This window comes from Ptychodera flava, chromosome 9 (assembly GCF_041260155.1).
Source record: "Ptychodera flava strain L36383 chromosome 9, AS_Pfla_20210202, whole genome shotgun sequence".
NCBI lineage: Eukaryota > Metazoa > Hemichordata > Enteropneusta > Ptychoderidae > Ptychodera > Ptychodera flava.
Window position 1 is genome coordinate 7,032,624 of NC_091936.1, and position 27,838 is coordinate 7,060,461.

Here is a 27,838-nt window from a genome sequence, read left to right on the forward strand (position 1 = left end):
GAACTTATGCTGGAGCAGTAACCAACCAGTTCAAATAACTTTCATTCATGTCCAAACAATTTGACTTTTTGCCAAATTTCACATTTATGGCAATAATAAACAGTAAGGACGTACAAAGGACGTCGGTGCCCCCGGGCCCCATTTTTCAATTATACTCTGATCAAGAAGATTTCATATTTTTCCAGAAGATTCTAGTATTAATGGGCAGAATATCCCACTTATGATGTAAATCTCTAAATTATACCCTCACCTAGGTTTACTAGAGCAGCACAGGCATAAAGTATTCTATCTGTACTTGAAATGTCAGCTTTTCATGTTCATCTTTTATAGATTTGAGAAGAAGAATCGGAAGAGTTCCACTTAAAATATGCTACCGTCTTTTCATTAAACCTATCACTCTTTCAACATGTATACAGATACTGGAAACTTGTCGAGATGTTTCAACTTCTTTTGCCGAAAGTTGATGTTTTCCCTTTGTAAATGCTAGAATTATTAATTCAACACCATACAGTGCAGCAAGATCTCTTTAAGTAAATCCACAATGGACTGGCTAAATTGAAACTTGTTTGTCCCAAATGCCCATCTCCATGCTGCATGCCAGGGAACTAAAGTACATTGAGCTGCTGAGCTGCCATTGAGCTATTGTACTAGCCTTTGAGCTGGATGATACTCTTCGTGTAAACAAACTTTTACTGACTCAACAATTGAGCTGCATGATAGCTGTAAACTGAGCTGCCAAGAGCTGCACATGTCTGCAATTCCACTCCTGTGTCCGCCAGCAGACATCTTACAGCTCCAAACATTCTGTGCAGATCTGCATTAGAGCTGCGTTGAACTGCCACAGCTCTGAAACCGGTCTGCTGTAGCTCAATGTAGATCTGCACGTTTGGTAAGGGTTGGTGAGAGATCTTGGGCTCACATTTGAATGGCGTGCTATTTGACAAACAGTCAAATTTGCACAACGCCACCATGCATTTGCAGTATATATATGATGTTTGTACATTCCTGCCAGAGTCTGTCTTCTCCAAGTTTAGAACTAGGGGACACAGGTCTTCTTTCCTCTGGTAGTGTTGATCCTAACATACTCATGGCAAGGCAAGTTTTCTGCAACCAGTGAAGCTGGAAGTAGGACTGAAGCAGCTGGAGCCTGCCGGGTTGTTTCTTACCACTGAAACCAGCCACTAGTTGAGATGCCAGATCAAGACAGAAGTCTTTTTGACGATATCAATGTCTTGGAGGTGGTGTGTTGGCGATCTTATACATAATCCAAGCATTACAAATTGCCCTGTTGATGACGAACCAGAACAAATAAGTATTTGTAATGCTTGCCTTTGAATGGATAAAAAGCGAAAGATCAACTCCACCCGTGAACTTTGTGATTCTATCACACTTTTATGACATGATACATCACCACCATCTGATGTTATGGTTTCTGGCTGTGATGAAGTTGATGAGATATATTTACTGTTCGCTTCCTTGAATTGCCATGATGTTGCTACCAGTCTGCCATACTGCCGGGCTTCGTTTACATTGTCCTGCAACTTCAAATTCTTTAGGTCTTCTGGAAAGCCGAGCCTGTTTGTGCGGACAGTACTGCAACATAGGGTATGTGCCTTCTTTCAGGATATCCAGGGCGAGGCTAACTGAACTAAAAATTATTGTAAAATATAATATGCCCCATGTTTTGATGTTGTGTGTTCCTCACAACTGAGTATTCAAGGCCCTTCTGTGCAACCTTTACACCTTTTTGCTATCCCCGGTACTGTCATCAATATGTATGTATATCTATTAGTAAAATGCAGTGCATGGTGTTCTCTCTTTAGCTTTCTTGTGTTTGCATTTATTCTGTCACAAACACGGCAAATCCAAACCTTTCTTGTGGCATCATATCTTGCATATTGATAACTATCATCATCTTCATCATCATCATCAGAAGACACTTCTACAACATCTTCCTGATAGTCCAATTAAAAATGTTTGACACACCAATGGGAACTTTACAATACAAAGAAACATAACAATAAGAACACTAACTTCTTCATTAAAGAAGTAAATAATCAGCATACAGTAATGTACATGACAAGAACAAACATTGTAGCTTAAAGAACATTGCAATTATCCATTTAAAGCGTCTATGATATCATTTCCAAAGTTTTTATTTTGTCCCGTCAAAAACTAAGCTAGGGGATCTGTCTATGGATTGCCTATTGTGTCAGTTCGAGAAATGTGTGCAAAAGGCGAAATTTAACCCTTTTTCATGCCTGGTGATGAAGGGGCCTATTCGCACCCGAGCCAAGCAGTGGTAATTGCATATATATACTATGGCAATGTAAAGGAATGTTCAGTTGATTCGTATAGTTTACAAAGAGAACATGTTTTCCCATAGTTTCTGATCCAAAAAATATGAGAACCCATTGTTTCTGTTGGTTTCCGTGTTGATAGTACACGCCGATAATGAATTGCCTGGCTGTTTGATTGATGGGACAGGGCGCGGTCATTGTTGCTTTGATTTTAGTCTCGCTTACTTGCGCGAGAGTATGAGGAATTGAAAAAATTGTTGTTGTTACACAAAATAGTACTGAAAAGAACACCAAAAGTTACGTACAGCTCCTGTTTCTTTCAGTATGATGAAGACATGAACTATGAACAATATGTGTAAAAGGTTTGCAGAATGTCTACTTGTAAAAAAATGCTATTTGCATGGAGCAGCACTGTTGCACTCACAGAGAAGCACTGGCGGTCTCTCATGCATACACTGGTGTCAAATACTTCATTAACTAGAAGCAACATTAAAAGCTGTGTATGCATATTCTGCCAGGTAATGGTCTCTATTACATAAATTCATTTTCTATCACATCCACAATTACCAAAGGGTACAACTCATATCTATTTTATTGCAAGCAAACTAATTCTGCATTAGTTTGGTGACTTCTAACATTGTAGAATGCAGAGTATTGCAATTGTCAATCACATTCATCTAATATCCCCATTAAATTGCTACACTTCAAAAAATCATTTAAAAAGACAAATTACTCCATTATTATTTTTCTGTATGAATGCAGCACCATCTTAGTGAACATTGCAAATTTTCTTGGCTGAATGCCACTAGCAAGACTTCAGACCGGTGTATATACAGGAACATCACTGGACAAGAAATGAACATTTTTATGCTATTTTATCTTTCTGTACTCTATTTTTCGAGGTCATCAACCAGGCAATGGAAATTGAAAGCTGTCTATGAAGTTTTGAACATGAAATTTGTTAAGATCAAGAGAATCCATGAAATCAGGTGGCTGTCAAGAGGAAAGGCTGTCACTGCAGTGATAAATGGATATGAAGCCTTGGTGGTGTATTTTGGTGAGGAGGCATCTAAGGATGCTGATCCAACAGCTGCAGGAATATACAAACAACCACGTGAAAGGAGGTATAAACTATTTAAAAAGAAATTTAAACCTTTTTTTGATAATTTGAAAAAAAAATGTTTAATTCCTATTTTAAAATCACTCTTGACAATTTTTGCACCAGATTTCTTGTGTCTCTGTTCTTCTTGGGAGATCTGTTGGGAGAGCTGGACTCACTGAACCGAGAACCATGCTACATCCATGTCAAGTCCTACCCAAGGTCACCTGTCTCAGGAACAAGCTATCAGACATGTATGTGAGGAGTCCAGCAAAATCAGCTGGGGTCCACAAGTACTGCAATTCAGAAAAGATCTGGAGAGAAATAAATATGAAGGTCTTCATACAACAAGTACAGATGAGGAGTCTTTCATTGGAGATGTACAAGATCTAGTTAGTAATTGTTTCCAAAGTATTTTACAGTAATTCAAAATTAGTGTAGTTTTTAGAAGTGTACAGACTTTAACCTCAAAATATCATACTCAGAAAAGTTTTACTTAAGTATCACAAGTCGTTACTAGGCTCTTCGAATTAATTTCATCATCACGTAAATAGATAATACCCAGGTACACTCTCACAATTCTCTCAGATGTATGATTTCTTTCATTTTAGGTTTAGAGAGTTACAGTGAATTTGGACTCCAGGCTAACCCTAACCCTAACCCTAACCCTAATTAGGGGTATGTGGGCATATTGTTACCTGAGGTAACACCATGTCAGAAATCATATCAAAAATGCTTAGACATGTGAAAACAGTTTTGGAAACCCCCTGGCGTTCCTACTTCAGCCTCACATAGCGTGAGCAGAAATTCAGCCATTAAGTGTGTGCAAAATAGGTCAGGTAACCATATGTCCAATTAGGGTTTTGGGTACTTAGGGTAGGTGGTTAGAGCAGGTTAATAGGGGTTTAGCGTGCTTTCTCCTGGTTAATAATAGTTCAAATTCAAAATCTTTAACCCTCCGCTTACTTTTAAAGTCGAAACTTTGACCCCTCAAAAAATGGTCTGATGGTGTTTAGACCAAAAAATGAGTTTGTCTCGCGGTCGGACTTCGGATCGACACCATCTTTGACACAAATGTTTTGACACTTTTTCTTGGTCGGTTTTCAAAATCCTTGCGTAGGCTAAAAGGAAAAATTTAGTTTTACAACATATAAGAGATGAAATGGATATCTTTAAGATTTTTTTAGTTTTTAAAAAATTCTGGACGAGGTAACATATGCCCAGTTAGGGTTAGGGTTTCCATAGGGCCCTATGTTAATGATTTTCTGAAATGTCGCATCGGCCATATCTTTGCTGTTTTTTGACCTTTGAAGTGTAAATTTTCAGGATATGTAATCATTAATGCGCCCATATGTCATGTAAATTTTGTGGCAAAATTCGACCGTTAACATAGTTTTTTTGTTGTTTATATTTTAAAATCCTAGGATTCAACCATGTGGACAACCACTTTGTTTGGACCACTGCCGTTTCATTATTCTTTAAGATTTGCATCATGCCTCCAAGTGATGATAGATTGATGTATATTCTATCCAAAACAGGTTGCACTTTTAGAAACAAACAAGATTTAGTACCTATGACGCATGTCCAAAGTTTGGGTAAAATAAGTAAAAACTTGAAAATTCTGAACACAATATACTATATTGACATCACCTTATTTGTGCCACTCCCATTTGTTTATTCTCAGAGATATCAATACACGGCTCGAGGTATCAATAGACCATTAAATTTCCTTTCCAAAACAAGTCGCATTTTTAAAAACTAACTAAGTTAAGTTTGCAAGATGCATGTTCAAAAATAGGGTATGCTACCCGGGAATTTCATCATTCATGTAAGAATTAACCAAGTTGACATAACGTTGTTTGGATCACTGCCATTTGTTTATTTTCAGAGATTTCAATTCATGGCTTTAGATGACAATAGAGTAGGTAATTATCTATCCAAAACAGGTTGCATTTTTGAAATCAGTTAAGGTTAAGTAACTATATGAGTGCCTCAACTAAGACTATGTTTCATTTCACCTAAAATTACCTCAAATGGGCATATGGCGTTACCTCAACTGGGCATATTGTTACTTACTAACCCTAACTGGGCATATGAGTTACTTCAACTGGGCATATGTAACCTCCACTGGGCATATTTGGTTACCTCAACTGGGCCTATGCGTTACCTCAAATGGGCATGTGGGTTACCTCAACTGGGCATATAACGTTACCTCAACTGGGCATATCATACCTGTAAGTCTGTTGACATTCATGTGTTTACTGTTTATGTTTTTCAGATCATGGGGTTCAGTGTTTACACAGCAGGTGTTGCTCTATCAAATACATATTGCACTTCTTGAATCGGGCAATGCAAACTTATACTACGTTTATAAACACCTCAACTGGGCATATGTGTTACCTCAACTGGGCATACAAGTTACCTCAACTGGGTATATGTAACCTCAACTGGGCATATGAGTTACCTCAACTGGGCATATGAGTTACCTCAACTGGGCATACGAGTTACCTCAACTGGGCATATAGCGTTACCTCAAATGGGCATACAACGTTACCTCAATTGGGCATATTATCATTTGACATTGCTTTGTTTGTGCCACTGACAATTGTTTATTATTTATGTTTACACTCTGTTGCTTTCATTATTTATAGAATAGCACCTCTTCTTTTCAAAACAAGTTGCACTTTTACAATCAGAGCACTTGGTGGTGAAGGATCCTGCATCATTTGTGAACAGGTTGGCATCATTCAAAACTTTAGTGAACTTTGACCTCTGAGCCCCAAACTTTGAGGTCAGATACAAAGGTCATTTGGCTACATACTATAGCAGTTTTGTGAGAATGGTAGATCAGGAACATATATTTTAGGTCAACCCTAATGACTTATACCATACAGAAATTTCTAAGTTAGGGTTCCGGACTTCTTTTTTTTTGTGCCACTGCCAGTTCCTTATTCTTAGAGATATGAACTCATGGCTTCAGATAACAATAGAATAGGTCCCCGGCTTCTACCAAAAACAGGTCGCACTTCCGGAATCGGACAAGGTCAAGTGTCAATATCTCTACCTCAACTTAGACTATATTCAACATCACCTCAATTGGGCATATGTGTTACCTCAACTGGGCATACAAGTTACCTCAACTGGGCATATGTAACCTCAACTGGGCATATGAGTTACCTCAACTGGCATATGAGTTACCTCAACTGGGCATACGAGTTACCTCAAACTGGGCATATTACGTTACCTCAACTGGGCATACAACGTTACCTCAATTGGGCATATGGTATCTTTAAGTATATGACATTGTTTTGTTTGTGTCACTGTCATTTGTTTATTGTTTATGTTTTCATCGTATGGCTTTCAATATTTATAGAATAGGACCTTGTCTTTCCAAAACAGGTTGCACTTTTAAGATCAAAGCAGATTGTATTGTTGGATCCCGTGTCAATAGTGAACATATGGCAACTTAAGTGAACTTTGACCTTTGACCCTCAACTTTTGAGGTCAGATGCAAAGGTTATTTGGCTACATACCACCGAAGTTTTGTAGGAATGGTAGATCAGGAACATACATTTTAGGTCAACCCTAATGACTTATACCCTAGCTGAAATTTCAAAGTTAGGGTTACGGATCTCTTTATTTGAGACACTGCCATTCCCTTATTCTAGAAGATATGACTTAATGACTATAAGTGACAACAGTACGGGTCCTATACTTACTAAAACAGGTTGCACTTTTAGGAACAAACAAGATTGAGTACCTATGTTGCATGTCCAAATTTAGGGTAAAATACGCAAAAACTTAGAAATTTTGAACAAAATTTACCTTTTTCACATCACCATCTTTGTGCCACTCCCATTTGATTATTCTCAAAGATATCACCTAATGGCTCTTATTCCTGAAAGACTATGATATTGTCTATTCAAAACAAGTTTTACTTGTAGAAACAAGCTAAGTTAAATATCCATGGTGTATATCCAAAGTTACGGTATGCTACATACATACATACATACATACACACATACAACATACATACATACATACATACATACATACAGACAGACAGACAGACAGACAGACAGACAGACAGACACACATACAGACAGACAGACAGACATACACACATTCACACATACATATGTACATACATATATACACACATATATACATACATACATACATACATACATACGTACACACATACATACATACATAGATACATACAGACAGACAGACAGATGACAGACAGACAGACAGACAGACAGACAGACAGAGAAGGACACACAAACGTGTGCACGCACGCACGCACGCACGCACACACACACACACATACATACATACATACATACATACATACATACATACATACATACATACATACATACATACATACATACATACATACATACATACATACATACATACATACATACATACATACATACATACATACATACATACATACATACATACATACATACATACGCACACACACACTGCTGCGCAAATAAACAAACAACAGCGGTACAAAGTAATGTCCGCATGGTACTTATTATTTCATGTGAAAATACAACACCTTTTCTGTATGAGTTTACGATATTGTTTGACACACTTTACGTCATCTTATTTTCATAATTTTTATTGATTTAGACAGAACAATTATAACACTACATTAAATTGACGGACCAAAGTGAAAGCTATTAAAAACAAACAAGATCAAAGAAGAACACCTTCGCTTCAAAATACAAAATAATCAAAGTCAACGGTGTGCAAATAAGTAAACAGAAGTTCCTCAAAGTGAGCATCGTTAATATCGTGCTGGTCTGAAACAGTTGTTTTTCCGAGGGCCATATTCAAGAGCTCATTGTAGAACGTTAGTTTACTTCGATTTAAACACAGTAACTGGTTCCTGGTCAGTCATAGAAATCTGTGGGAAATCATAAATACAAATATATTAACCACAATACATACATACATACATACATACATACATACATACATACATACGTACATAGAAGAGAAAAAAACTAGAACTTACCTGGCTACTTGTTGAAAAGAGGCTCGACACGGTACTCTCCTCGTCGTCTGATAGTCTCCTGGGTACAATTCGTGATTCAACTAGTTGGTCTTCATCAAAGGGCAATCTTGGTGGTTCTTCCGACGGACGAGCAAATAAAACTACTTCGTCATCTTCCTGACTACGCTGCTGAGTTAATGTATCCTCTCCCCCACCTGCTCCCATCGGTTCTGCCTCTTTTGTTGTTTCGGCTCTTTTGATGGTATTTTCTTTGGCTGTCTGTTCGCCCTCTTCGGTTGTTTGTGCTTTTTCGATGGTATTTTCTTTGGCTGTTTGTTCGCCCTCTTCAGTTGTTTGTGCTTTTTCCATGTTACTTTTCTTGGCAAAACTAAATGCGAGCTTCGGAGAACATGTTCTTGGCGATAGGCTCGGTGGAATGATATCCGTAGAGATGCTAACTGCCTCATCTAGAGCCTCATCAGTTGCTGCCCTGGTTTCTTTTACGGCTTGTTTCTTCTTTTCCTCAGTGTTAGCTATCGCCAACCTGAGTTTTCTTGCCTGGGCAGTCACCCTTGCACTCTCCTTAATCCCTTTGGTGAGAGAATAGTACGCTGCTTGGGTACTCTCACGGTGACCCATATGGGAAGCCAGAGATTTGGCCAAATCTGGTCTTAGATCTAAGACCTGGGTCACGATCGATTTTCTGGCAATTGTGGTTGTTAATGCCTTCCTGGAAACTTTGGATGCCTTCCATGCCGTGTTCAGAACTTTCGCAAAGTTGGAAGAATCGTAATGCTGGCCCATGTAAGTGCGGAAAAGCTCTTCTTCTTCGCTATTTCCTGCTGGAGTTCTGGGCAACACTTTGTCAATATAAGTTTTAAATAAGAGATGTAGAGTTGGAGTCAGTGCGACTCTTGCTGCACCGGATGTTCGCGCAGTCTTATGCTTTGAAATGGTAATTATATATCCCTCTGACGTAGGTGATGCACGGCGGGTGTCTTGAATCGTAATATTGTTGTACACCCCCGACCTCTGGGCATTGTCAAGGCATACCGGTACCATTAAATGCCCCCTCATTAGAGCCAGATGTGCCTCTGGAATTGTGTTTTTACCTTTGCTTGCTCTATATTTTGAAAACAATTTCAAAACAGTCCTTGTCTGTGGGCAGTTTTCATAAGCTATCATTTCCTTAGCTGTTATCAGCTTCTCTTTCTCTCTCTCCTGAAATACCGCCTTCCGTTCTTGTACCTTTTTCAGCAGACTCTTTGCCCATATTTTGCACTGACGTGCCATGTCTGCAGCATTTTCTAACATTCCTCTATGTTCCGTTTGTATGAAATGGTAAAAACTTGTAAGTGAATACAGATAGCTTCTGACTGTTGAAGCCTGATATTTACCTAGCTGTTTTCAAGATTTCTCTCATTTGCACACGGTCATCGAGGAGCCTCACTGAGCCTAAATGTTTTAACATCAGCGAAACTTGTGATGCATGCTGTAGAGCAGCCTTGGGGGTCCTTAAACTCCCATCGATGCTCTTGCACCATTTTCGGAACTGGGATGTCAAATCCAGTCTTTGTTTTTGGAACTTGAAAGGTGATAACATCTCCACTCTCTCTTCCCTCCCTCTTTTCTCTGTCTCTCTTGCTTTTTTTTCCCTCAATTCTTTCCTTGTTTCTTCTGTCTCAATCGCTCTTTTAGCCCTCTCTTCCATCTCCCTCTCTTCCATCTCTCTCTCTTTCTCTTTCTCTTTCTGAGCACTAGCTAGAGGGCGTTTTCCCACACTGCTCTCTCTCTGTCTTTTACCTTGTCCTTCTCTACTTCCTCTCCTGCCCTTTTTCACCCTAGCTCTCCTCTCTTTGTCTTTTTCTTCCTCTTACATTCCCCTCTGCCCCTGTTCCCCCACTTTGATGCTCTCTCTGTGTATTATTATCATTCCCGGCCACAATGCGACCACGTGATACTTCACGTCTTCGTATTTGGCCCTCTGCCCTTGGTCCCGCTCTCTCAGTGTCATTATCACTGTCATCGACAGTACCACCGCGTGTTGCGTCCCATCGACGCATTTGGCCCTTTTTTAGCTCCCATAGCCATATGTATATATGGCAATGGAAGCTATTCTTATAGGCTAGGGAAATGTCTGTATGTATGTTTGTCTGTATGTCTGTGTGTCTGTATGTCTGTATGTCTGTATGTCTGTCCGTCAACATCAAAAACTCCAAAACTGCTGTACATTTCATCGTGATATTTGGTGTGTACATGGATGATGGGCTGTAGATGAGATTTTGTCCAAATGAAGTTGTCATTGCCAAAAATATGCAAATTAAGTGAAAAAATGTAAAAACAGTCAAAATTGAAAAAACTCAATAACCACTGAGCAGATTACATGAAAAATTAGCATGTAAGTACTTTGGGCTGACATGAAATGATTGTGGACATCTTGGGTCAGTATCTTGGACTTGCTATTTTTCATGAATTTTTTTGTAATTTTCTCCCATTTTTGGTCAAAAAATCTCCTGCTCTGAAACCACAAGTCCGATTGATTTGAAACTTGGTATGGAAGTGCATAGGAGTGACCTTTCCCAAATTTGGGCAATTTGTGGTGAAATTTGCTTATTTTTAGTTTACACGTCCATAGACTCCCACCATGTATAAGGCAGATCTCCATAGACTCCCATGTATAAGGCCACGAAAAATAAAATTTAGTTTCTCATCGTATTCATATTGCAAAAAGGAATGCAGTGACACAATTTTTAATCCCCACGGATGAAGTCCAGTGAGCTTATAGATTGGGTCATGTCCGTCTGTTCGTCCATCCGTGAGTCCATTTGTTCACGCATATATCTCGGATATTTTGACAAAATATCATGTGACCTTGATGACCTTTGATCTCAAATATACATATTTGTCCATAACTCAGTAACCACAAGTGCTAGCACCCTTCATATATGGTATGATGGGACAGCTTATGACGCCACATATTGTACCTCATTAATTATGTACATATCTAATTTTGAGCGAGCCAATAGAGCTAGAGGTCTGATTTTTGGTATATAGGGATAACTTAGCAAAACAATTTTTTTGACAAAATGTCACGTGACCTCGGTGACCTTTGACCTCAAATATACATATTTGTCCATAACTCGGTAACCACAAGTGCTACACCCTTCATGTTTGGTATGATTGGACACCTTATGACGCCACATACTGTACCTCAATAATTATGCGCATATCTCATTCTGAGCGAGCCAATAGAGCTGGATGTCTGATTTTTGGTATATAGGGATAACTATAGGAGAGAAATTTTTTGACCAAATGTCATGTGACCTCGATGACCTTTTACCTAAAATATATGTTTATGTCAATAAATAAGTAACCATAAGTACTATATCCTTTGTATTTAGTAGGATGGAAGACCTTATGACAACACACGCTTTACCTCATTAATTATGTACACATCTAATTCTGGGCAAGCCAATAGAGCTAGAGGTCTGATTTTTGGTATATAGGGATAACTTAGCAATACAATTTTTTTGACAAAATGTCATGTGACCTCGGTGACCTTTGACCTTGATTATACATATTTATGCATATCTCAGTAACCACAAGTTCTATACCCTCCAATTTTGATAGGATATTAGACCTTAAGATGTCAAATCTTGTACCTCATTTATAATGCGCATATGTATTTCTTGGCTGGCCAATACTGCTAGAGGTCTGATCTTTTTTCCCGATTTAGAACCATAACTTAGACATGCCTCATGTGTTTCAAATTGGGAACAACGACATAGACCTATGTGCCCATAGATCTCAACATATACACTCCAGTGATACTTCTTAATGACCACATTTTCCTGCCCCATCAAGACTAATACTTCTATTACAAGTGGAGACTATGTCATTGTAAATGACTTGTTGAGTTAATGGTTGTATCACAGTATTCGATATATCTAATTCTGTATTTTTTCCATTTTATATTCTGAATAATTACATTAAACATATTTCACTGTCTCCAGTACATTTCATTTAAGTATTTTCACTTCATGCACTTTATCCCTTTCACACATGTTCAAATATTTGACCAGAGAACAAACACTAAATAGTCCAGGATGGGAGCTACAGTGTCATTGACGCTATTTTTTAATGTATTTAGCCATGCTGAATAGGATGTTACGAAATTCTTGACTGCCCTGAGCAATACCATGAACCTGTGTAATATGCCGGTCTAATCTTTTAACCTTTGCAGGGCAGTTGCCGATGGGACATTTCTTGCAGATGCGGTCCTCCTTGCCTGATCTTAAAGCCCTTTCGGCCCGCCCGCTTTTGTATTCAGCCATTCTATCTTTTGCTTCAGTCAGTGACAGGTCATGGTACTGCTCGAAGTGCCGTTTTAAATTGTACACTTGAGCAGTGCATCCAGTGTAGGAACACTTCATTTTTTTTCGTTGATTTCTTTTCCCTTTCCCCCCCTTCTTCTTTAAATATCTAACCACCTTGGTTTGTTTAGCAGCCTTGCTGCTGCTGCTACCAGATGGCCCAGCAACTGAGCATACAGAAGATCGAACTTTACTTTCTTTAGCTTTCTTGCCACTCAGACTAGATGGCCCAGCAAGTGAGCATACAGAAGATCGAACTTTACTTTCTTTAGCTTTCTTGCCACTCAGACTAGATTGCCCAGCACGTGGGTTTTATAATCGTGCTTTGACGAGGTAGCTCATCGTCAGACTGAGATTCAGAAGAAGAGGGTATGTAGTCAGAATCACGAACGGAGTCATCATATGAATCTCGTGAAGAACGAAATTTTCTGGAGAGTTAAGACAGTGACTGATATTAATTAACTCGTTTGAAGAGTTTAAATTGAGCTATACAGTCTCAGTGAAGAAATGCCAGAGAAAAAAGCGATAGAGTTTGTCACTAAGGGGCGACGTCAAAAGTTCAATGTAGGATAAAAAACTTAATTCCCTTAGTTTCTTCCCAAACCCCCCCACCCCCTAGAAACTTAATTGACTTATATTGAACCTGTTGCCAGGCTCTTTCTATGTAAAGCAAAGCTAAGGATCAGTCAATTTAGGGGTGAAATAAAGTAATGCATCGTTAAAGCCCCACTAGCTGTAACTCTTGAAATTTGTTGACCTCAAATTATCTACCTATTCTCTTCTTTCTGAAATCTACCCTCTGAAGAGATATGAACTTTTACTGCATTAGGAAACCATTCCTTTCAGAAACATTTCACATGTAAATTAAAATTTTAACAGTCATTTTGATTTCCTGGCATTTTCAAAAATTTGTAATATTAAAAAGAGATCAGAACATACAATGTCATAGTTGAAAACATTCACCCTTGTGCAATATAATTTGGACTACGCTGTGCAGTTTATGTGAAGATTTCAGTGCAGATATGTATAGTCTCAGGGTTTTAGCTTTTCTGCCTGGGGCTGTGATTTAATGTTTGGGCGAACATTTAATCGCAGTGTAATCTTTATCTTGTTCAAAATTGCATATATAGCCCCGGCAGGTAGTTATAAGTGTGTACACAGACCTAAAGACTACATTTTCACCAACTTATTTACGTTTGAAAGTAAAATCATAAAAATAATAAAGCTTAAGATTGGGAACACACTTTGTGTTTCATCAAATGTAAATACAACATAGTAAACAAACTTGAAGTTTATCAATGAATGAACAAGAACAACAACAATAAAGTCCAGGTTTCTCCTTCCAGAGGTATAAAAACTATCTCAACTGTCCTGGTGGTTGTAAAAACTCAGTTCACACTACTCCATTCAGGCGGACTACTCGTGCACCAGAAATGTAGCAAAATAAATTCCGAGGTGCAACCATATAGACAGTAAAGAAACTACCGTCTATGGTGCAACAGAGGCCAACAGCCTGCATTGTTTACACTAACTAGGCCAGGTGCAGCTCTGCACCGTGTTAAAACAACTCCCTCCGCTGGCTTCAACACGAAAGTGTGCATTTCTGCTCTATTTTTCAAAATATTCATTCCCCTGGCAATTTTTACCTTAAATCGATTTGTAGGATAGAAACTTTTTAGGTCAAAACCCCCCCACCCCCAAACTAAAAGAATTAAGTTTTTATCCTTCATTGAACTTTTGACGTCGCCCCTAAGAGGTTTTGGCTCAATCAACAAAAAGGGCTGCAAACAGACTATATATCCTATGCAAGTAAAAGTCTTACTACGGTTTGGCACACCCATAATGCATTGCGATTTCAAAGATTGACCTCTAACCATGAAGAATGTTAATTAAAAATTACAAAATGTTAATAGAGGCCAAGAGCAACATTTTGTCATATTACCTACACTATCCAAAAGTTGAAAGGTTATGTAGTTTTGCGGCTTCCCCTGTATAAGCAGCAGAAGAGCATCTTAGTCGAAAATTTACATATTGGTAAAGGGTTGCCCAACCTGAAAACCAGGAAAAAGTTCTATTTTTTGGAGATACAGTTTTCAATGCAATGGTTGAAAACAGTGACATAACTTATCTTCCTGACAAGATATCGTCCTCAAATTTTCAGGACTTGTTGTCAGATCAATGTTCTAAACAAAACTTAAAAGTCCGACACATTAGGTCAAAGGTCAAGGTCATGAAGACTGATGCGACATTTCGTGTTTAGAGGCGTTGTGGAACCTTACTAAATGAGTTATTTTTGCACTTTTTATACTTGAATGCTAATATCGGATATCATTTGCAAACCACAAAGTATATAAAAAACATAAAAGGTCAAAGGTCAAGGTCGTGAACGCTGGTTTGACATTACGTGTTTAGAGGCATTGGAACCATACTAAATAAATTATTTTTGTACTTTTCACTCTTGAATGACAATATCGGATATAACTTGCAAACCACCAAGTACATTAGAGCATAAAAGGTCAAAGGTCAAGCCCAACAGCGCTGATCCCCATATCTAATAAGAGGCGTTTGAACCATACTAAATATATCGTTTTTGTATTTTTACACTTGAAAGATAATATTGGATATCATTTGCAGACCACCAAGTACATTACAACACAAAGGTCAAAGGTCACGCCCAAGGCGCAGATCCCACATTACGTGTTCAGAGGTGTCAGAACCCTACTAAATGAATCATTTTTATAATTTTGACACTAGATTGATAATATTAGATATTATTTGCAAACAACCAAGTACATTAAAACGCAGAGGTCAAAGGTCAAGCCCAACAGCGCTGATCCCACATTTTGTGTTCAGAGGCATAAAAACCATACTTAGCGAGTCACTTTTATACTTTTGAAACTTGGATGCTAATATCGGATATCATTGGAGACTACCAAGTATATTACAACACAAAGGTCAAAGGTCAAGTCCAACAGCGCTTATCCCACATTATGTTTTCAGAGGCGTAAGACCCATACTTGATGAATCATTTTTGTACTTTTTACTCTTGAATGATAATATCGGATAATATTTGTAAACCACCAATAACATTACAAAGGTCAAAGGTCAACCAACGGTCGATGCGATCAGACCAAACAAAATAGTGTCTCCTTTATGTCTCTCCTGTTTGTTTATTTTTCAAACTTTCACTTTGGGTCACCAATATATTATAGCCTAATTAATAATCTTTCCAAAACATGTTTCACTTCTGAAATCGGTTGATATTAAGTGTGTCAAATGATATCGCGTAATGAGGTCACAAAAGTTCGGAAACGTTAAATTATCGTACTTCCTACTATACGTAACTTCGTACCTTTACATAAAAATTTTGTGACACTGCCAATCCTTTATGCGTACATATTTTACTTAACGCCGTCTATTGGTGATAGCATAGATGTTGTTCTTTAAAAACAGGTTGCACTTTGAGAAACAAGCATGGTTAAGTACCTCTTTTGCATGTCCAAAGTTAGGGTAAAATAGGCAAAAACTTATAAATTTTGAATAGAATTTACGGTGTTGACATCACCCTATTTGTGCCACTGCCATTTGATTATTCTCGAAGATATCACTTAATGGCTCTCATTCGTAATAGATCATAGCCTGGCTTTCTCAAAACTAGTTGCACTTCTAGAAACAAACGAGGTTAAGTACATATGTTGCATGTCCAAAGTTAGGGTAAAATAGGCAAAAACTTAGAAATCATATACGGAATGTTGACTACACCCTATTTTTGGCACTAAGAATGCTGTTCCTTTATACGTACATATTTCACTCAACGATGTTTATTGGTGATAGCAGAGATGTTGTTCGTTCCAAAAAAGGTTGCACTTTTAGAATCCAAACCTTTTGACGAACGCAAATACAGGTCGCAAACTTACCTAAAAATCCGACATTTTTACCCGTAGGTTAACATGGCATAAAAACGAAAGAATCACTTTTACATTGCTTTTTCTTGTGCCAGTGCTGTTCGCTTATTTGTACAGCGTTGACTTGAATTCTTTAACATGTTAAAGGTGAAATATTGTTCTTTCCAAAACAGGTTGCACTTTGAGAAACAAGCGTGGTTAAGTACCTATGTTGCATGTCCGAAGTTAGGGTAAAATAGGCAAAAACCTAGAAATTCTTTAATATATACACTACTACCTTGTAACTTTGTGACAGCGTAGTGTCTCTATTTGTACAGATATACTTTCGAATCTTCAATATATTATAGATTAGACATAATTATATGTTCCTTGGCTTCTGAATAGAAGATTCGTCCAATTTAGAACTTCAAAGGTCAAAGGTTAGGGTAGAAGGTAATGCATCTCTATACATGTATACATACAACATGCAGATACAAACACTTTTGTTGCATCTTTTCAAAGTAGACATACATAGTATAAAATATTGTAGACTTTTGTAAAAATATATTGCAATAGAACTATATTTTTATCGACTATAGACCGAATGCTAAAAATTGCGACGTCCGCCTTAACAAATATATGCCCAGTTGACTCTGCAAAACCTTGAAAAAACATACTTAACAAAAGAGGGTTCGCAAACTTAACCGCAGGGTTGTACATACAGATTAGCTGTATAAAGCCTGCAAGTTTGATAACCAAATAAGAAAAAACAAAAAAGAAATAGCAAAATGAAAATTTTCGATAAGTAACACATGCCCAATTGAAAAAAAAAATATGCCCAATTGACGTCTCACATGCCCATTTGAGATAACACAAATGCCCAATTGACGTAACGCAAATGCCCAGTTGAGGTAACATATGCCCAGTTGAGGTAACCAAAATGCCCAGTTCAGGTAACAAAATGCCCAATTGACGTAACATAAATGCCCACTTACAATCCGTGACATTATTCGGCCAACCATTTTTTCACAATGAAATCAAAGAATGAAAGTAGAAATATGGGCAAAATTCAATATTTCATCCGTTCGCTTAACCATTTACATTAAAATTGGACCAGATTTCTATCTTGACTTTGTTCTGTTAGTATTCTATTTCTGAATAAGAATAACACGTTCTTCGAGGTATCATTGTGGCCAACCTTATTTTTAATCAATACGGCAAATGTGAATTACGAATTAGGTACAATACTGAATTAAGTGTTGATTTTTCCGAGAATGAATAGCGACCTCAACGACTAAACTTCTAGTTGAGCGATGTTGAACAGCAAATCAAAATTAGAAATTAGAAATTGGCTCAGCATGATTTCTACTGACCCATTTTCAATATCACTTCATGGGTCCTTGACCCGATATGGTTTAGGTGTATACGTGACACAAAGTACTTGAAACCCAAGCAATCATAATTTGTAACTTTTTTTATAAATCCGTACTAAATGTAACCATTTTATCAAAATTTTGCAAACCCCTATAACTTATAAGTTTGGACGGATTTTTTTCCACACACTATTTCCATGGGCAGATTTGTTGTTTTGTAGATTTTCCCTTCGTTTGTCTCCACCTTGCATAGTAGTACCGGGGATATATGTAAGCTTTAGTTTTACATCTGAGTTTTTTACGTCAAGCATTTTTTCCCCAAAATCTTACATACAATCATAGACCCTTGGGTCTATGATACAACCACCCCAAGATATTAAATGGTCCGCCCCTTAGCCTGTTTGGAAACGCGCGAGGTCGTGGGAATCCTCAGACCGGAAGGTGTGCCATTGAGTCCGTTTTCTCACATTTCTTTACAAAATATTTGCTACAATGTTCGATGATTAGTAATCTGGAATGACAGCTGGAGAAAAAATGATGTGATTGGACGAAAAGTTTCCACGGGGATCCTGTCGTATAGGCAACGCCTCTGGTGGGACTCGAGATTGGATCAAAGTTTGTCGTAACACGGATCATTTGAATCGAAACCTCTCCCTTACGAAAAAATATGGCTTCTGGCACATAGTTGTGCATGCTAACCCACAATAGTTGTGGATACCAAGCTGCAACTGTTTGTGGCTTATAAGCAGGTATTCATATTTTATCATGCAAAGATCTGTTCTGGCACAGTTTTGCGGCATACAGGCCGCTGTGATTGCAGACGATATGCCGCAAAAAAATGGGATGGGGCTTTTAGCGGCATATAAGCCGCTGTGATTGCAGACAATATGCCACAAAAAATGGTGGGGTAAAAGGTTTCATGGTAAAATGCTGCTATGCATGCTTCCTGCCCTACCCCCCCCTCCCCAACCATACCTGCATTTGTACCTACCTGTTTTATACTAGCCAGGAGATTACCATACACTTCACATCTTCATTTGTTTTAAGGGACAGTAGCTGTAACTTATGATGTTGCTCTTTTAACTTTTGTGCGTTGAGGTAACTTTTCACTTTACTCACTTGGCAAAATAGGCAAAAATCAAGACACATAACAGTATAAAAATACTGCATAAAAATTAAGTTACAGCTATTGCCTTTAAAACCGCCTACTCACATATGCAAACAAAAAAAAAAACTTACCACATATCTTCACGATAATACCCATTGTTTATTTTGATATGTAAAACAATGATGTTGGTACACTAGGCTGGACCACTAAGAAATTAAAATAAAATCAAAATTCAATAATCTAATGAGGTTCATGTGAAAAACATAACAGAACACGTCTAAAAGTCTGCATTTGATTTTTCACATTATCCAAAGTTGTTTTCGATGCCATCCTAATGTTTACGATCTTGTTCTGAAACTTCAGATTGAATGTTCCTGTTGATCCATTGGTCTGTTCAGCTTCATGGCCTTTGCCCATACACTGAGAATAAAAATGATAAATAACAGACAAGGATATTATTACATGTGCAAAGTGAAATTGCTTGTATTTTGTCGACTACCCTTATAATATATTAATACAAAAATTCACGGAAAAGAGCATTCATGTGCTTGAAAGAAATTATAATAATTAATATTAAATAATTTACCCAATGATACAAACTCATGACATATCTATACATTATGTTATTGTGATTACCAAATCATTGCTTTTCAGCCTCATTTTCACTATTTACTTGTGACACACCACTCAAAACTACAACTATTGACCAGCGGTGATTGAGTTTCAGCACATCTCAAACAGAAGAAATGTAAATGGAAAACTGTCTCATAAATTGTTTTAAAACAAAAAGTATCCCTTTATAATAGCGCAGTGCACGGTTACAGGTTTGTTACTAAATATACCGTAGCTGTACGCGCGCAATATCGGACACGCAGCTTGAAATGCAGACAAATTTATCAATGTTGCATACATTGCTGTTTTTGCAGCTTGTACTCTGAGTCGTGGATATGCCTATTGGTATTCATTGATACACTAGCAGTTAGCCCACTAAGTTGTATTTTCGTCGTTCTTGCATTCGTAATTTTCAAAAGCGTAATCTAAAAATGCTGACGATGCTGTGTGTTGGCCGCTACAGCTAACACACAGCATCGTACGCAAGGCTAGCGAGAGTTGCCGACATCGACGGTTATTTACGAGAAGTGAATAAAAGACTGGCATTTTTGGAAGCGATCGAGTAGCTGAGGTAGGCAGGGATACGACTTGGGCCCAAGAACGCTGAATTTCGGCAGTAATTTGGCTTTTTACATCAAGTCCCAAAATGGATTTGAAGTCACCGACCCTACCTACGCTATGGGTCTTTGCAGGGCTGTGGTGAGCGGGGCGATTAACTGTAGCGGAACACACAGCATCGTACGCGTAGGGCTACCAACCTCCATGATTAACTACCGGTATATTATTTTTGCCAATACCGTACGTTCATTTGGCATACTTGAACAGGGTTCGCCAAGAACAACACCAATATAGCACGACCAAAGACGGTGAAAACTGCGAAAATTATAGAGACAACTCGTGGTATTGAAAATTACTTACCGAATTTTAAACGATCTGTCGCTCTTCGATCAAACTATGGGTGGTGTCCGTGACCGTTGTTCTTCGGGACGATATCTCGGTCTCAGAATCGGTCATCCAAGGGCCATCAACGCATCGCAAACGCTGTTTGTTGGTTTTAAATTCATAGCTAACCTTTACGTACCCTGAATGATAATGTCCTACGGTAATTTTACGCTAAACTGTACAAAAATCAGAGCGAAAAAAACGGCGACGATATACTCCTCGCTCAAAACGTCCTAACGGCCTACCAGTGCATATCAGATTTAATTTGCCGCTCAGGATTTGACCCATGACCTTTTGGCAATCTGACCAATCATAAAGAAATGTTCACTATGATCTACAACAATCTGACCAATCATAAAGAAGTCTTCACATGATATATGACATCATCAGGCGTGATTCTAGAGTTCCGGGTTCAAAGTCTGTTCTGACCCACGCATTGTTTCAGCAAGCAGCTTGATCCAAATCTCGCGAGCTTGCGTTTGAAAACCGAAACGACACAAATACATGGGAATAACCTTTCTAGATCAACACAAAACTCTACAAAAACGGCTCCGACATAGCAGTCTCGTGACTTACAAACTTTGCCCGACGATGACTTTCATCGCGCACGTCCGTATTTTGAAGCCCAGCGTGATCAATATGAAACTATGCGTACATTATTATACGCTGGGAAAGCTTTACCGTACGTACCTCCATGCCGTACGTACGCTTTCAAGACCTACTCCGTACTTGCAGTTCATTTAAAACCCGCGTGTGAAAAGGGCGTAAGAAACACAAAAGAACAAGATATACGTTATTTTTGAGTTGCAGTTCTTTGAAAGACTAGTCTTTTCAAGGGAGATATGCACGTGTAAAGTTCATTATACGTCGATATTAGCCTGCGTACGATGCTGTGTGTTCCGATCCGCTACAGCCAATCGCCCCGCTCACCACAATTAGCTGTAGCGGAACAACACAGCATCGTACGCAGGGCTAACGTCGATATATGGTTCGCCAGAGTTAATATTTTGCAAAGCCTTTTTTTCTGTAGAAACAGTTACGCTGTCAGTGAGAACCAATCATTTGCAAAACGTACATAAAAAGTCAGTGATTGATTTATTGCACCGATCAAAGTCAAATGGTAGTTTTTCACACAATTTGTTGAAAATCAAAGGTTTCCTGCTGTGCCAGCTGTAGTGTCACTGTCAATGGATATCTCATCTAAGATCAAGTGGAGTGTCAACTCAATGTTGTGGCTTATAGTGAGCAATATCTTGCTCAAACTGTGTTTATTTAAATATTTTAGCATATCTGCCACAAAAGATTTGACTGATTGTCTTTGTGTGCCTGTTAAGTGCCTCTAGTGGCACATATCGGCACATAATGAAAAATAAGTTCTGGCAGCCTTTTTTGTGTGTAGCTTATAAGCCGCAAGACAGTGGGACATATGCCACAAAAAAAAATTTTCGTAAGGGATGTGCGATCGTCATGTCGGTAAAAGTTCGTATCAGGGTGAGGTGTTGCAGCTCCCACTTCCCCTCCACACATCGAGATTAAACGTTTTGACCGGGAACACATTTAATGAGAGGACAATGTATCTCGTTTCCGACGAAACAACTGACTCTGGGCGAAAGGTGCATTGGCAAACGGAGGCGGGCCTATTTGAAATTCCTGAATCGGAGCTTGACACAACATATGAAGTTCGGGGGATAATACCGACGAGTGGATCGTCAAGTCCGAGTCGACACAATCTCCCAGCCACGACAGTTACTAGTAACAGTAACAACACTGAAACTGGTACACCACCGGCAAACACGTTTTACCAGCGACCTCAGTCGTCAAGACAAGGAGGGGTACCGCCACCCGGCACCAGTTGGCTACATCGGGGCAAGCACAAGTTCGCAAAATCGACGTCAAGAGTCCAGTGTAACTAAGGCAGTAACATATCTGCAGTTTGAAGAAAAGGTTTTGAAAGACACTGAGGTAATCCCCGTCTCAGTAACAGCAAGTTCCTGCGGAATAAATGTTGTTTGTGAAAAGCTGAAAGGCGAGTTGGGTTTGGATGAAAACCTGAAAATGCTTGACAGGAATTACATCCCACTGAGAGAAACTCAGGCTACACAAAGTAAGTATTGAAAATCACATTTTTTTACTCTAGGGCAGCTTTGGAAGACATTATTCCGAGTTATTCCTAGTGAAGTATGCATACTTTTTGCGAAGACTTCCTGAAGTTATAAGCGTAGGTAATATTGGACCGATTCACCGTTACGCAGCGTTAGACTGCAAGCAAAATATCTGCGGTATACCCGAGCCCACTTCGTATAGTATGTGTGTTTATTTGTACAAATTGATTTTTTAATTTTTTCCGATATAGAGCTATCGTACTGGAGTAGCGCAAGGAAACTTTACGTCATTTCTGTCTCGGACTTCGAGGTTTTGAAACTACAGCGCAGTGGAGGCAACAAAAGAAAGTCCAGCGAGCTAGATGACATAAGAACAGTTTTGGAGTCTGTCAAGAGGCAGTTACACGTAAGTCCTTTAGCGAGATTAATAGCCGACAATGTGCTACACATTTTCTGGCACACTTGTACATTGTACTTTAATACCGAGGGAAAAAATTCGTGACATTATTTGGCCAACCATTTTTTCACACTGAAATCAAAGAATAAATGTAGAAATATGCGTAGGCTAAATGTCAACATTTGCTTTACCATTTACATTAAATTGGACCAAATTTCATATCTTGAATTTGTTCTCTTAGCCTAGGATTTTTAGCTCACGTGGGTCACACACGTGAGCTAATGTTTCAGCAATGTCTGTCTGTCTGTATACACGATATCTCAAGAACGGTTGAACAGATTTAAGCCAAATTTGGTACACAGGTTCAGATCACAAATGGCAAGAACTGAAAAGGTTTTGGTGGGTGTGGCTTGCATATTAATGAAATTATCAAAGATTTAATTTTTTGATATAATGGTTTCCTATGGAGACATAAATGACAGTGTTGACATATATCAAGAACTACTGCACAAAAGTTCAAGAAACTTCATACTGATGTCAGTCTCATAACATTATGATGATGTTATAAGTGTCATGTCAATAATCTGCTCATTTGCATATTTAATGAACTTTTGTAATTAGCGATATAACTCGGAAACTACTGCACCAAATTTGATGAAACCTGCTACTAGTAACGATCTTGTAGACATCTGACTGTACTGTGAAGCATTGTGGACTGTAAAGTAAACTAACTGCTCATTTGCATATTTAATGAAGTTCTATAATTAGGGACATAACTCAGAAACTACTGCACCAAATTCGATGAAACCTGCTACTGGTAAAGGTCTTATAGACATCTGACTGTACTGTGAAGCATTGTGCACTGTAAAGTTAACTAACTGCTCATTTGCATATTTAATGAAGTTTTGTAATTAGAGACATAGCTCAGAAACTGCTGCACCAAATTTGATGAAACCTGCCACTGGTACAGATCTAATAGACATCTGACTGTACTGCGAAGCATTATACAGTGTGAAATCAACTAACTGCTCATTTGCATATTTAATGAAGTTTTGTAATTAGAGACGTAACTCGGAAACTACTGCACCAAATTCAATGAAACCTGCCACTGGTACAGATCTAATAGACATCTGACTTTACTGTGAAGCATTTTACAGTGTACAATTAACTAACTGCTCATTTGCATATTAAAGAAGTTTTGCAATTAGTGACATGACTCGGAAACTACTTTACCGAATGTGATTAACCTGCTACTGGTATAGAGTTGACAGATATCTCTGTACTGTAATGCATTGAGCATTATCAAATTATACTGCAATAGAAGATGCTGTACTTCATATTTACTTACATTCTCTTGTGTATTACTTATTTTTCAAAACACGTGAGCATATTCAGTTCATATCTTGTATTCTGAATTAAGGAAGTATGCACCTTGAAATCTAAGTTTCCCAGATCGTCTAAAAATTTCAGCTATTGACTGTATATTGCCTAAGGTGGTTGTTCATAAAAAACAATATAGGGTCACCCGGCTATATTTTGAAGAAAAGCGCCCTCTATTAGGCAAGAGTTTAGTTCAACACATTTTACTCACAATAGTATAAAACCATCCAAAAAAAAAAGAATTTTGTCCGTGATGTGACGTTTTCCCCACTATTTTTAGTTGTCCGAGGGGACTTATAGAGTGCCTTCTGTCTGTGCGTGCATGCATGCATGCTGGTCTTTTCACACAGATATCTCAGACATGGTCTGGGTCAATTTCTTTCAAAGTTTGTACTAGGATAGTACCCTACCCCATACAGATGCACGTCAATTGTTTCAAAATGCGATTAAATTTGGCCATGTTAGAGGAAGTTTTAGTTTCACTCTCCATAGACTTGCATGTATGAGCACCTCTGGACTTTTGGAATAAATTTACTCTTGATCTGAATCTGAAAATAACTGACTTTGACCATATACTTTACCATGTCAGATAGGGTGTACGTTCATGCAGATGTCTCAGACATTCCGTGGTCAGTTTGTTTCTGGGTGTTTATGACAGACACCTGGCTTTTGAGTGTGACATTGAGCAGCCTTTTGTTAATTAATAGCTTATTTGCATATTCAATGAATTTAACAACTCCTGCTGTAAATTCAATTAAACTTGCTGGAGATATTTGTTTGTGTACATGTTAAACTGTATCAAGAAACTTTTCAGATAACGAAATAATCAAGGTACATTTTACCTTAAGAATAACACGAACTTCAGCACAGCAACTTGTCAGCCAACCGTATTTCTAATCAATACAGCAAATGGGAATTGTGAATTGGGTAAAATACTGAATGTAGTGTTGGTTTTCCCGAGTAAGAAAGCGACCTCAATGACAAAACTTCTAGTTATCAATGTTAACAGAAATCGAAATTAGAAATTGGCTCTGTGTGTTATACTGAATTCATTGGTACCCGAAATGGTTAAGGTTAGCGTACTTGGAACTGGCCGTTTGTACTTGGAACTGGCCGTTTGTCTTCATTTTTGCGACTCTTAGACACTCCATATAAAACCTCACATATTTTGATCATGTTTAAAAATACATGTATCGACACATGTAACATTTCGTGATGTATGCCTAGGCTATGGAAGTATAGCTTAACAGACATTTTTTCAAATGCTGTAATCAAAATAAAATCTTTGAATGTATCATGTTGGGAAGTAACTTTAGCTGAATTTCTGCTCTGTGTAAGGAATAGACGGTTCTTCGTGATCTAATAAAGTAATAAATTATTGTATTTTACAGTCTACATCTGGAACACACGCAGGTAGTTCGACATCCGACAATATACTTGGAATATCGTGCATGATTTGTCTTGACAAACCGATTTCCCTCTGTACTTCTGTCCTGGAACCTGTAACAGGATTATTGGCTGTATGAAGTGCGTGCTGCCATTAGAGTCCTGCCCCCAGTGTAGAGAACCAATTCCAGAGAATCCTCCTCACGTGCGTGGTATAGATCATTTGGCAGATGAGGGAGGATATGATGTGTCCTCCGAAGAGAGACTGTCCGCTGCATTGGCCCAAAGGTTTCAGACAGAGTCACACCCACATGTAGTGGAAATAGATGATGATTCTAGTGATGATTTTGTTGAAACCAGAAATCAGTAAACATATGTGAATCTGATAGTGTAAGGGTCCAAGATGGCTTTCATATATGGAGGAATTTTTTATGCTGTGTCAAACCTGGAAATTTATGTTCCGGTGTTAGCTTTGAATTACTGACTGAAAAAAAACTTTGTCAGTGTTAAGGCGATACTGAAGGATTTAAGGAACTCATGCGTTGCTAAAGATAGAAACCTTCTAAAGGCGCAGACATGCAAGTACAAAATCTTACTGTTCCGTTGTTTTCTATGGATTTTATGCTCCTGATATTTTGAAAATTTTCAAAACCTTTCAACTCTCAATTTTCAATCAATTCAGTCCATATTTGGTAGAATTATTGAAGTCAATAAGGAGAATATAGATAAGCATGCTTTTGTAAAACTTCATTATCGTTTATGAGATATTGCCATAATACCCTTCAAAATTTCATAAAATTAAACAGCGAATATTCATCATTTCAAATATTGCTCCTGCCTGAACAGACAGCCTAATCCATGCTAGGGGCTATCAGCAGGTATTTCATGTATTAAATTCTGAAGTTTTGGAAAATTCTGTGCAAATTTGTTGGAGCTGATAGGGTTTGAAATACTTTTGTTGTCATTTGCATATTTCTGACGTCACGCGCATAGAACCCGGTTCTTTTCATGTGGTGTTGTTTATTTTTTCTGATTAAGAAAAATCAACGAATCTTTGCATGTTCATTTATTTTGAAAATTATCCTTAGCAAACGTGTTTAGCAATTTGAATCCTTCGATGTCGTCTTAAGTGTTATAGAAGTGATTCACATTTTTTTCAAGTTGTCAATGTTGTGTTACTATTATTATACACTGTTTTCAAGTTCTTGTTGTTGAAGTATTCATGTTGTCATCTTGCCAAGTTTATCTTGGAATTGAGCACATCCTGTATACTACATACCAGTAGTTGCCAGTATTTTCACTGACTTTTCAAAGCCCAATGATTTTATCAGTAGATATGATGAACATAACAGTGAATGGGATTGCCTGGCTAGAATTGATCTTCACAAATAGAAATGTAAATTGGAGAAATATTCAGAGACGTGCAAGTGTTGCAACATAACCTTTGCAATTGTGGACTTTTTTCAAGTTTTGGGGAAGGAAAAATTATGGAGGTTCCAGGAATATGTTGTTGAACAAAAAACTGCTGTGAATGATCAGTGTTAACCATGCAATACTTTCAGAAAAACACAAAGTGGATAAAAAAATACTGAGATGAGTAGTGATTACATAATCATTCTTTATCAATGAGCTTGCCACAATTATTGTTGTCGTCAATCATGCTGACTAAGTTATCAAAAACTGAAACTATGAACATTTCAAAACTAGTGGATAACTTCACTATATACGTGTAGTCTGCAATTATGTCACACGGAATGTATTAAAGAATTGCATTCTTTTGCATAATAGTGAGACACTTACTGTACTTTATATCTCTTCAAAGTTGCATTAAAGATGAGATATTCTCATTTTCTTGTTAGCGTATG